The sequence below is a fragment of the Pelophylax lessonae genome, assembly GCF_965119305.1.
Source record: "Pelophylax lessonae genome assembly, chromosome: 2".
NCBI classification, from domain to species: domain Eukaryota; kingdom Metazoa; phylum Chordata; class Amphibia; order Anura; family Ranidae; genus Pelophylax; species Pelophylax lessonae.
Window position 1 is genome coordinate 281,007,459 of NC_138769.1, and position 13,404 is coordinate 281,020,862.

Below are 13,404 nucleotides of genomic sequence, written 5' to 3' on the forward strand. Positions count from 1 at the left end.
CCAAGTGTCTAAAAACCTTTTGTTAGTCAAAATAACGGCATTTGGTCACCAAAGGTCTGAAATTTTTTTTGTCAAAATGACTGTATTTTTGTCTTTTAGAGCCTTAAAAAGCCGTTTTTAGACTCGATTTGTCTAAAACAGGCCATTTGGGCTCCAATGGCCTGAAAAAGTTTTTGGTCAAAATGACTCTATTATGGTTTCCAAGTGTCTAAAAAGCCTTTTTAAGTCAGAGTCTGCAGAGTCGGCGAAACATGTTGGACCTGGGTGACCCCACTACTCTAGGATATGGCTCATAATTTTATTTATCACATATTTTCTATATTGACTGTCTTTTGATGCCTTTGCATCTGTGTCTTTTTTAACAATTTTGTACACATGTATTAATAAAATCATTATATATTAAATTGGTCTTCTATTTATCTATTCATGCCAAGTAACTCCTGCCTACAAAGTCCCAGGTTGGGTGTTTCCTCAGAATACACAGTTCCCTGTGGGGCTCATTTAGGGTCTGGTGTATTGGAACACCAATACCACTTGATACACTTTTTTCTCATATGTCCTTAGGGATGTGGCAGGACCTTTCTTGGCTTACTGGCATTTAGGGTCGGTACCTAACATTTTCTACTTGCTTCTGCATCCTGTGAATGCCTAATGTACCTTTAGCCACAGAATACTACGTTTTTAGGTAAACCCATGTGAGCTAATTTTTGGGGCCTATACAGGCCGACACTTACTTCTGTATACTGTGTGAATGCCTGATGTACCTCTAGCCATCCAATAATACGTTCATTGCTGTCAGTTAAACCCATGTGAGCTACGTTTTGGGGCCTAAACAGGCCGACACTTACTTCTGTATACTGTCAATGCCTGATGTACCTCCAGCCATCAAATACACTACGTTCTTTGGTGTCAGTTAAACCCATGTGAGCTAATTTTTGGGGCCTATACAGGCCGACACTTACTTCTGTATCCTGTGAATGCCTAATGTAATTCCATCCTTTAAATACTACGTTCCTTGCTGTCAGTTAAACCTATGTGAGCTAATTTTTGGGGTCTATAAAGGCCGACACTTACTTCTGTATACTGGAAATGCCTAATGTACCTCCAGCCATCAAATACAGTACGTTCTTTGCTGTCAGTTAAACCCATGTGAGCTAATTTTTGGGGCCTATACAGGCTGACACTTACTTCTGTATCCTGTGAATGCCTAATGTACCTTCAGCCACAGAATACTACGTTATTAGCTGTCAGTTAAACCCATGTGGGCTAATTTTTGGGGACTATACAGGCCGACACTTACTTCTGTATCCTGTGAATGCCTAATGTACCTTCAGCCTCCAAATACTACATACTTAGCTGTCAGGTAAACCCATGTGAGCTAATTTTTGGGGCCTATACATGCCGACACTTACTTCTGTATACTGTGTGAATGCCTAATGTACCTCTAAACAAAACGATTCAGGATGCTCATAATTGTCCGTTATGTTCCGCGGAAAGACCTTCTCTTTGCCACAAGTTCTGGTCCTGTCCCTATATCATGACATTCTGGGACCAGGTACTGACCTTCATCGGGGAAGTGACGAAGTGGCACATACCCAAAGACCCTATATTGCTCCTGTTCGGTTACTGGGACAAACGCCTCCAAAAGTGTGCCTCGCCACATCGTCTGTGGATCCTGACCTGTTTACTGGTGGCCAGAAGGACAATCCTAACTAATTGGATCTCCACGACTCCCCCCTTAGTTTCCCGGGTCAGATCAGAGCTTTCCACACTTCTTTCCATTGACCGCCTCAACACGTTTTTTTCAGCCCCATCCTCACGGAAATCATTTCTACAGAAATGGGACAATTACGTCAAGTACTCCTTCCCCAAATCCGACCCCTCTATGGATCAATATACATTTACGTTCCAGGACTCGCCCAAGAACTCTTCCCCACTCTCACATTCCCCATCAGTTTCCATGCTCTTTTTACCCTGGACCCCCCTCCCCCCACCCTGCCCTTCCCCAGTTCAGGTTACCCATACTATGAGTGACCTAATTTGCATAATGTCTGTATTTAATTGTACCTTTTCTGTTGTTGATACTCACGTGTTATATTACAAAATTTTAAATAAAAAAAAAAAAAAGGAAAACCCAAAAGCCTTACAGCACCTGGTATTCCCAGGCGGTCTCCCATCAAGGGACTAACCAAGCCCGACCCTGCTTAGCTTCTGAGATCAGACGAGATAGGGCACGTTAAGGGTGATGTGGCCGTAGGCGATCACCCCTGCCACCCTCGACCCCTTTGAACTTGGCCATGGCAAGATGGCACCTCAGGAGAAACAAAAAGAAAGCCAACGAATAAAGGAAAAGCCAAAAGCCTACAGCACCTGGTATTCCCAGGCGGTCTCCCATCCAGGTACTGACCAGGCCCGACCCTGCTTAGCTTCCAAGATTAGACAAGATCGGGTGCGTTCAGGGTGATGTGGCCGTAGGCAATCACCTCTGCCACATCTGGCCATGGCAAGATGGCACCTCAAGTTATTCGTTGGCTTTCTTTTTGTTTCTCCTGTGTGAATGCCTAATTTACCTCTAGCCATCAAATACACTATGTTCTTTGCTGTCAGTTAAACCCATGTGAGCTAAGTTTTGGGGCCTATATAGGCTGACACTTACTTCTGTATCCTGTGAAAGCCTAATGTACCTCCAGCCATCAAACTACGTTCTTTGCTGTCAGTTAAACCCATGTGAGCTAATTTTTGGGGCCTATACAGGCCGACACTTACTTCTGTATCATGTGAATGCCTAATGTACCTCCAGCCATTAAATACTACGTTCTTTGCTGTCAGTTAAACCCATGTGAGCTAATTTTTGGGGCCTATACAGGCCGACACTTACTTCTGTATACTGTGTGAATGCCTAATGTACCTCCAGGCACCAAATACTACGTTCTTAGTTGTCAGGTAAACCCATGTGGGCTAATTTTTGGGGCCTTTTAAGGCCGACACTTACTTCTGTATCCCGTGAATGCCTAATGTACCTTCAGCCACAGAATACTACGTTCTTAGCTTTCTTTTTTTTTTTTTTGGATTTATTGTTCTTTATTTCAATTTCAAGGAGAATTACAACACAAAGTATAATATATACCTCCAAGGCATAAACAAAAAGAGAACGAGAACCACAATACAAGCCCCCATCCTCTTCCCAGTACACAATGTGTTCACATTCAAAGAAATATTCATCATTTTCCAGGGTACCAATAGTGCCCGCAATAAGAAAGAGAAAAAAAATCCTTGACGAGGAAACAGTTTGTCCAGATCGCAAGGCTCTTACCCAATCTTCCTTTTCACTCTTCCCTCTCCCTTCCTCTCCAAACATCACTGCTGCCCCCTTTAATCTACCTCTGTATTGTGTCTTCCGAGAAGACAGCTATGGAGTTCATCTTTCCGTCTCCTACACTATTCTTTTCTCCTTTCCACTTTTTTCCCCTCCCTCCCTACCCTCCCCCCCTTCCCTCACTCATACTATCAGACAAACATCCACTCACAAAAAAAACAAAAAATAAACATTTTTTAAAAAAATGTTCTCCTCCCCCTCTCCCCCCCTCCCCCTCTCCTCCCTCAACCAGGGCCTCCAAAACGCTGAACCTTTGTAGTCTAGTCCCCCAAGCTCATATTTTAGGGTGCTAAGTGGAGAAGTTGTTTCCCCTCATCCGAGGTCGTAAATAAGTTCCAGATACCCCATATCGCCTTATATTGTTCGTATTTGTTTTGTGAGGAAAGTACTAAATCCTCCATTTTATTTATATGCTCTAATTTCCGTGCCCATTCAGATACTGAGGGGGGATTTGTCCTCCTCCAGTATTGCGGTATGCATGCTCTTGCAGCATTCATCATATGAGGTAATATCGATCTTTCATATTTCTTCCTTGATAGCCCCGATATCTGCAAGAGGCAAAAGGCTGCATCTCCCTCAATTCTATAATCCGTTATTTTCTGAATTATACCCCCTACTTCAGACCAGTATTTCTTTATATCTGGGCAATTCCAGAAAATATGGTACAACGTACTCTCTCCCTCCCCACATCTCCAGCACCTATCAGATTCCTGGGGATACCACTTATGTAATTTATCTGGTGTATTATACCATCTGGTTAAGATCTTATAATTTGTTTCCTGAATTTTAGTGCACTTTGTTGGCCCGAATGTTAACCTACATATTCTCTGTACCTGTGCTATTGTTATATCCCTATTTAAATCTGATTTCCACTTTTCCACCCAATCTAATTTCTGTTGTTCTATTGGGGTATTCATCATTTTTATATAGCATAGAGAGGACACGTCCACTACTCTCCCCCTTCTCACATAGCCTCTCAAAGTTTGTCAACAGTTTTACAAATTTCTCCGGCCTTGGGAGCGACTCCAAGAAATGTTGTACCTGGAGCGCCTCCCAAAGGGGGAGGCCAAATGGTCCGTTCCTATCTGTTAAATTAGGGATCGAGGGCCAGCTCCTCTGATTCGCAAACATTTTTACACTTACTTGTCCGGATTCTCGTAGTTTTTTCAAAATACTGTCTATCCAGTCCTGGGGTAAAGTTTGGGTTCCCCAATATAGGATATAGAGGGAAATCTATTGTTGTTAACTTTTGCCTCAGGGATTGCTGATTACCTATCTTTATAGTATTTCCTATCAATGGGTGTGTTTTTAATGTCTTAGGGAGACTCTGATAGCACCATAACGCTCTCTTTAAGGACACTGCAGTCTGTGCCTGTTCTATTTGAACCCAAATCTTCATTTCCGAATGGTGCCACCAATCTATTATTCTATTTAGCTGTATGGCATGATAGTATCTACATAGATCTGGGATCGCAAGTCCTCCCATATGCTTAGGCAAAGTTAAGCTATTACGAGCTATGTGTGGCTCCTTTTTGGCCCAGATATATCTAGTAAACATTCCATGTATGGTTTTAAAGAAGCTATTCGATATTTTGATAGGCAGAGCTCGCTTCAAATATAAATATTTTGGTAAGATTTTCATTTTTATTAGGTTCCCCCTCCCAAACCAAGACTGGAGTCCCCCCTCCCATTGGTCAAGAAGTCTCCTTGTCTCCTTGACCAGAGGGAGCAAATTCAGGTCGACTATCCTTGACAGGTCTGCTGATATATATGTCCCTAAATATTTCACTGCCTCTTTCACCCAGATAAAGCCAAAGTTACTTTTAGTCCCCATACTGTTTAAATTCCTTTAGGAGCACCGGTAATGAGATGTCTGGCTCTGGCAAGGTAAATAACAGATCATCCGCATAGGCTGCGATTTTATATTGCTCTTTGCCCTGGGAAACTCCTCTTATATCCGGATTCATGCGGATTTTACATAAGAAAGGTTCCAGTACTAGAGCGAAGAGCAATGGGGAAAGTGGACATCCTTGTCTTGTGCCGTTCTTTATATAAAAAGGTTCTTAGAGTACCCCATTAGCCTTCACCCTCGCTGTCGGATTTGAATAGACTTTGGTGATTCTTTCCTTCATTACTTCTCCTACTCCTATATATCTGAGCACTGACTGCATAAAGGCCCACTCAACTCTATCGAAAGCCTTTTCTGCGTCGGTGCTCAGTATAACACAGGGGGTCCTTGCTTTATTAACTATGTGGATTAAATTGAGGACTCTCGTAGTATTGTCTTTCGCTTCTCTTGCCATCATGAATCCTACTTGATCTAAATGAATTACCCTCGAAAGGATCCTCGACATTCTAGTAGCTAATATTTTCGTGAAGATTTTTAAATCTGTATTTAACAAGGAGATAGGCCTATAACTTCCGCAATTTGCTGGGTCCTTACCCTCCTTCAGAATCAGCGTCAAGTAGGCTGCCAAAGTATCTCTGGCAAACACATTAGGCATTCACAGTATACAGAAGTAAGTGTCAGACTGTATAGGCCCCAAAAATTAGCTCACATGGTTTTAACTGACAGCAAAGAACGTAGTGTATTTGATGGCTGGAGGTACATTAGGCATTCACAGTAGACTGAAGTAAGTGTCGGCCTGTATAGGCCCCAAACATTAGCTCACATGGGTTTAACTGACAGCACAGAACGTAGTATTTGATGGCTGGAGGTACATTAGTCTTTCACAGGATACAGAAGTAAGGGTCAGCCTGTATAGGCCCAAAACTTAGCTTGCATGGGTTTAACTGACAGCAAAGAACATAGTGTATTTGGTGGCTGAAGGTACATTAGGCATTCACAGTATACAGAAGTAAGTGTCGGCCTGTATAGGCCCCAAAAAATAGCTCACATGGGTTTAACTGACAGCAAAGAACTTAGTATTTGATGGCTAGAGGTAAATTAGGCATTCACACAGGAGAAACAAAAAGAAAGCCAACGAATAACCTGAGGTGCCATCTTGCCATGGCCAAGTTCAAAGGGGTCGAGGGTGGCAGTGGTGACATTGACAGTATACAGAAGTAAGTGTCGGCCTGTTTAGGCCCCAAAACGTAGCTCACATGGGTTTAACTGACAGCAAAGAATGTATTATTGGATGGCTAGAGGTACATCAGGCATTCACACAGTATACAGAAGTAAGTGTCGGCCTGTATAGGCCCCAAAAATTAGCTCACATGGGTTTACCTGACTGCTAAGAACGTAGTATCCTGTGGCTAAAGGTACATTAGGCATTCACAGGATGCAGAAGTAAGTGGAAAGTGTTAGGTGCCGTCCCTAAATGCCAGTAAGCCAAGAAAGGTCCTGCCACATCCCTAAGGACATATGAGAAAAAAGTGTATCAAGTGGTATTGGTGTTCCAATACACCAGAGCCTAAATGAGCCCCACAGGGAACTGTGTATTCTGAGGAAACACCCAACCTGGGACTTTGTAGGCAGGAGTTACTTGGCATGAATAGATAAATAGAAGACCAATTTAATATATAATGATTTTATTAATACATGTGTACAAAATTGTTAAAAAAGACACAGATACAAAGGCATCAAAAGACAGTCAATATAGAAAATATGTGATAAATAAAATTATGAGCCATATCCTAGAGTAGTGGGGTCACCCAGGTCCAACATGTTTCGCCGACTCTGCAGACTCTGACTTAAAAAGGCTTTTTAGACACTTGGAAGAATGACTCAAAGAGGGAGAGGGTTTTGGCAGAGTGTAGATCTCTTGTGTTTTCAATAAACAAGGCATTCTGAGTTGACTCCCAGCTTATGTGTCATCTAGTTCTTAGGAGGGAAGGATTGTATAACACTACCTGGATTGTTGCATGCTGTACCTGCTTAGTTGGATTATTACCTGTTTTCCTGTCTACCAGCGGAGCCAATGTAGATTAAACTACTCCTCCTCTACACAGGCGGTCTCCCATCCAGGTACTAACCAGGCCTGATGCTACTTAGCTTCCGAGATCAAATGAGATCGGGCGCATTCAGGGTGATGTGGCCGTAGGCGATCACCACTGCCACCCTCGACCCCTTTGAACTTGGCCATGGCAACATGGCTCCTCAGGAGAAACAAAAAGAAAGCCAACGAATAAAGGAAAAGCCAAAAGTCTACAGCACTTGGTATTCCCAGGTGGTCTCCCATCCTGGTTACAGGCCTGACCCTGCTTAGCTTCCGAGATCAGGCGCGTTAAGGGTGATGTGGCCATAGGCAATAACCACTGCCACCATTGACCCCTTTGAACTTGGCCATAGCAAGATGGCACCTCAGGATAAACAAAAAGAAAGCCAACGAATAAAGCAAAAGCCAAAAGTCTACAGTGCATACCCCGATCCCTGCTGCCACCCCCTGCCTCTCGGAGTCCCAGGAGGGGGGTCCCGGTCTCACAGACACTCTGGGGGATGGGGACCTGAGGAGGCACATTTGGGCCCTTCCTACTAAGGCAGACCTGGACAGATTCATCTCCAGGGTTGAGACTGCCTTTAAAGAGGATATTGCTCAGCTGAAGGTGGACACTTCTCACTTGGGATCCCGGGTGGAGTCTGTAGAACAGCGCCTGGATGCAGCTCTCCCTATCATTTCCCAGTTACAGGCACACTGTGTTGGACAGGATCAGAAAATTGAGGCCCTGCTCTCCCAACTTGACGACTTTGAAAATCGCAGCCGCCGGGGGAATATCAGGATTCTGGGCCTCCCTGAAGCCACGGCCCCTAGGGACATTGTCCCCACACTGACTGACATATTCAGAGAGATTTTGGGCCTCCCTGCCACTGCCCCTATTGAAATTGATAGGGCGCACAGGGTCCTGCGACCTCCTTCACAAGACGCTGACAATCCACGTGACGTCATCTGTAAGCTCCATAAATACACCGTTAAAGACAATATAATGCAGAAGATGAGAAACAAGCCCTTTTTTTACTTTGATGGTGCACGTCTTTACTTCTACCAGGATTTGTCGCGCCACACCCTTATGCAACGCAGGGCTCTTCGTCCTCTGCTCGAGTCGCTTCAAGCTGCTGGCCTCACCTACCACTGGGGCTTCCCCTTTTATCTTCAAGCTACTAGAGGTGATGTCTCGGCTACCCTACGCACCAAAGACGACCTCCAGGGGTTCTGTGCTGTTCTGTGTTCTGGCAAGAGGTACAGTAGGCATTCACACAGTATACAAAAGTGTCGACATGTATAGGCCCCAAAAATTAGCTCACATGGGTTTACCTGACAGTTAAGCAGTCTCAACCCTGGAGATGAATCTGTCCAGGTCTGCCTTAGTAGGAAGGGCCCAAATGTGCCTCCTCAGGTCCCCATCCCCCAGAGTGTCTGTGAGACCGGGACCCCCCTCCTGGGACTCCGAGAGGCAGGGGGTGGCAGCAGGGATCGGGGTATGCACTGTAGACTTTTGGCTTTTGCTTTATTCGTTGGCTTTCTTTTTGTTTATCCTGAGGTGCCATCTTGCTATGGCCAAGTTCAAAGGGGTCAATGGTGGCAATGGTTATTGCCTATGGCCACAAGTGTCGGACTGTTTAGGCCCCAAAAATTAGCTCACATGGGTTTAACTGACAGCAAAGAATGTAGTATTGGATGGCTAGAGGTACAGCAGGCATTCACACAGTATACAGAAGTAAGTGTCGGCCTCTATAGCCCCCAAAAATTAGCTCACATGTGTTTACCTGACTGCTAAGAATGTAGTATTCTGTGGCTAAAGGTACATTAGGCATTCACAGGATACAGAAGTAAGTGTCGGCCATAAAAGGCCCCAGAAATGAGCCCACATGGGTTTACCTGACACTTACCTTCAGTCACAGAATACTACGTTCTTAGTTAAACCCATGTGGGCTAATTTTTGGGGCCTATACAGGCCGACACTTACTTCTGTACCCTGTGAATGCCTAATGTACCTTCAGCCACCAAATACTACGTTCTTAGCTGTCAGGCTAATTTTTGGGGACTTTTATGGCCGACACTTACTTCTGTATCCTGTGAATGCCTAATGTACCTTCAGCCACAGAATGCTAAATACATTCATTTTGACAAAAAAATTTCGGACAATTGGAGACCAAGTGCAGTGTCTAAAACCGGCTTTTTAAGACTCTAAAAGACAAAAATACAGTCATTTTTGACTGAAAAAGTTTTCCAGACCTTTGGTGACCAAATGCAGTTATTTTGGCTAAAAAAAGGTTATTAGACACCTGGAGACCAAAAAAGAGTCATTTTGACCAAAGAAATTTTTTCAGGCCATTGGAGCCCAAATGTCTAAAATCTTGTCTAAAACCGGCTTTTTAGGGCTCTAAAAGACAAAAATATAGTCATTTTGACAAAAAAAATTTTCAGACCTTTGGTTACCAAATGCAGTTATTTTGACTAAAAAGGCTTTTTAGACACTTGGAGACCAAAATAGAGTCATTTTGACCAAAAAAATTTTTTCAGGCCATTGGAGCCCAAATGGCCGGTTTTAGACAAATCTGGTCTAAAACAGGCATTTTAAGACTCTAAAAGACAAAAATACATTCATTTTGACTTAATTTTTTTCAGACCTTTGGTGACCAAATGCAGTTATTTTGACTAAAAAAGGCTTTTTAGACACTTGGAGACCAGAATAGAGTAATTTTGACCAAAAAATGTTTTTCAGGCCATTGGAGCCAAATGTCTAAAATCTTGTCTAAAATCAGCTTTTTAATGCTCTAAAAGACAAAAATATAGTCATTAGGACTAAAAAAAATTTAAGACCTTTAGTGACCAAATGCAGTTATTTATACTAAAAAGGGCTCTTTAGACACTTGGAGACCAAAATAGAGTCATTTTGACCAAAAAGATTTTCAGGCCATTGGAGCCAAAATGTCTAAAATCTTGTCTAAAACCGGCTTTTTAAAGCACTAAAAGACAAAAATACAGTCAATTTGAATACATTTTTTTCAGACCTTAGGTGACCAAATGCATTTTGACTAGAAAAAGGCTTTTTAAACACTTGGAGACCAAAATAGAGTCATTTTGACCAAAAAAAACTTTTTTTCAGGCTATTGGAGCTCTATTTTGGTCTCCAATTGTCTAAAAAGCCTTTTTTAGTATAAATAACTGCATTTAGTCACCAAAGGTCTGATAAAAAAAATTTGTCAAAATAACTGTATTTTTGTCTTTTAGAGCCTTAAAAAGCCGGTTTTAGACAAGATTTGTCTAAAACCATCCATTTGGGCTCCAATGGCCTGAAAAAATGTTTTCGGTCAAAATGACTCTATTTTGGTCTCCAAGTGTCTAAAAAGCCTTTTTTTAGTCAAAATAACTGCATTTGGCCACCAAAGGTCTGAAAAAAACTTTAGTCAAAATGACTATATGTTTGTCTTTTAGCGCATTAAAAATCCGGTTTTAGACAAGATTTTAGACATTTGGCTCCAATGGCCTGAAAAAAAGTTTTTTGGTCAAAATGACTCTATTTTGGTCTCCAAGTGTCTAAAAAGCCTTTTTTAGTATAAATAACTGCATTTAGTCACCAAAGGTCTGATAAAAAAAATGTGTCAAAATAACTGTATTTTTGTCTTTTAGAGCCTTAAAAAGCCGGTTTTAGACAAGATTTGTCTAAAACCGTCCATTTGGGCTCCAATGGCCTGAAAAAATGTTTTCGGTCAAAATGACTCTATTTTGGTCTCCAAGTGTCTAAAAAGCCTTTTTTTAGTCAAAATAACTGCATTTGGCCACCAAAGGTCTGAAAAAAACTTTAGTCAAAATGACTATATGTTTGTCTTTTAGCGCATTAAAAATCCGGTTTTAGACAAGATTTTAGACATTTGGCTCCAATGGCCTGAAAAAAAGTTTTTTGGTCAAAATGACTCTATTTTGGTCTCCAAGTGTCTAAAAGCCTTTTTTAGTCAAAATAACTGCATTTGGTCACCAAAGATCTGAAAAACAATTTAGACAAATTGACTCTATTTTTGTCTTTTAGAGCCTTAAAAAGCTGGTTTTAGACAAGATTTTAGACATTTGGGCTCCAATGGCATGAACATTTTTTTTGGTTAAAATGACTCTATTTTGGTCTCCAAGTGTCTAAAAATCTTTTTTTAGTATAAATAACTGCATTTGGTCACCAAAGGTCAGAAAAAAAATAGTCAAAATGAATGTATTTTTGTCTTTTAGTGTCTTAAAAAGCCGGTTTTAGATCAGATTTGTCTAAAACCGGCAATTTGTGCTCCAATGGCTTAAAAATATTTTTGGTCAAAATGACTCTATTTTGGTCTCCAAGTGTCTAAAAGGCCTTTTTAGTCAAAATAACTCAATTTGGTAACCAAAGGTCTGAAAAAAAATTTTGTCAAAATGACTATAATTTTGTCTTTTAGAGCCATAAAAAGCCGGTTTTAGACAAGATTTTAGACATTTGGGCTCCAATGGCCCGAAAAAATTTCTTTGGTCAAAATGACTCTTTTTTGGTCTCCAGGTGTCTAAAAAGCTTTTTTTAGCCAAAATAACTGACAAACTTTTTTATTCAAAAATGACTGTATTTTTGTCTTTTAGAGTCTTAAAAAGCCGGTTTTAGACACTGCACTTGGTCTCCAATGGTCTGAAATTTTTTTTGTCAAAATGAATGTATTTAGCATTCTGTGGCTGAAGGTACATTAGGCATTAAATCCTACCAAAATGTGATGCGCCAGAAATATAATAAAAAAGTGATGACTTTAAATACAATAAATCATATTCAGTTCATAAGGCACATAGCAATGTGTGTGCTTCCAATAAAGTGATATGAAGAGTGTCCCCGTATCCAATTGAAGAAAATCCAGTGATGAAAACAAGTTGTAAACACCAATTAGTGAATCCCTCCACCAGGTGAATTAGCCTCTCACCTTCCTAAAGGACCCAAACGGGCCAGCAATCACATGTATCATGGATCAGACTTCCAGGAAAGAGCCACACTGTATTGCACCTCGAGGGATCCCGGGACATATAAGAAACAGATGAAGAAATCTAGTGCTCTCTGCTTACTAATAAGGGTGTGCTTTATTAGAGAAAGGCAGATCAACTCACATTTGTTGGGCACTCAGCAGTGCCTGCTGTATAAGCGATGTCAGCGATCTGTTACCAGAGAGAGACTCTGCATCGGCCACGCACGCTCCGTCCCCCTAGTACATTAGGCATTCACAGTGTACAGAAGTAAGTGTCGGCCTGTATAGGCCCCAAAAATTAGCCCACATGGGTTTAACTAACAACGTAGTATTCTGTGACTGAAGGTAAGTGTCAGGTAACCCATGTGGGCTAATTTCTGGGGCCTTTTATGGCCGACACTTACTTCTGTATCCTGTGAATACCTAATGTACCTTTAGCCACAGAATTCTACGTTCTTAGCTGTCAGTAAAACCCATGGCTCCAATGGCCTGAAAAACATTTTTTGGTCAAAATTACTCTATTCTGGTCTCCAAGTGTCTAAAAAGCCTTTTTTAGTCAAAATAACTGCATTTGGTCACCAAAGGTCTGAAAAAAAATTAAGTCAAAATGAATGTATTTTTGTCTTTTAGAGTCTTAAAATGCCTGTTTTAGACCAGATTTGTCTAAAACCGGCCATTTGGGCTCCAATGGCCTGAAAAAAATTTTTTGGTCAAAATGACTCTATTTTGGTCTCCAAGTGTCTAAAAAGCCTTTTTAGTCAAAATAACTGCATTTGGTAACCAAAGGTCTGAAATTTTTTTTTGTCAAAATGACTATATTTTTGTCTTTTAGAGCCCTAAAAAGCCGGTTTTAGACAAGATTTTAGACATTTGGGCTCCAATGGCCTGAAAAAATTTCTTTGGTCAAAATGACTCTTTTTTGGTCTCCAGGTGTCTAATAACCTTTTTTTAGCCAAAATAACTGCATTTGGTCACCAAAGCTCTGGAAAACTTTTTTAGTCAAAAATGACTGTATTTTTGTCTTTTAGAGTCTTAAAAAGCCGGTTTTAGACACTGCACTTGGTCTCCAATTGTCCGAAATTTTTTTGTCAAAATGAATGTATTTAGCATTCTGTGGCTGAAG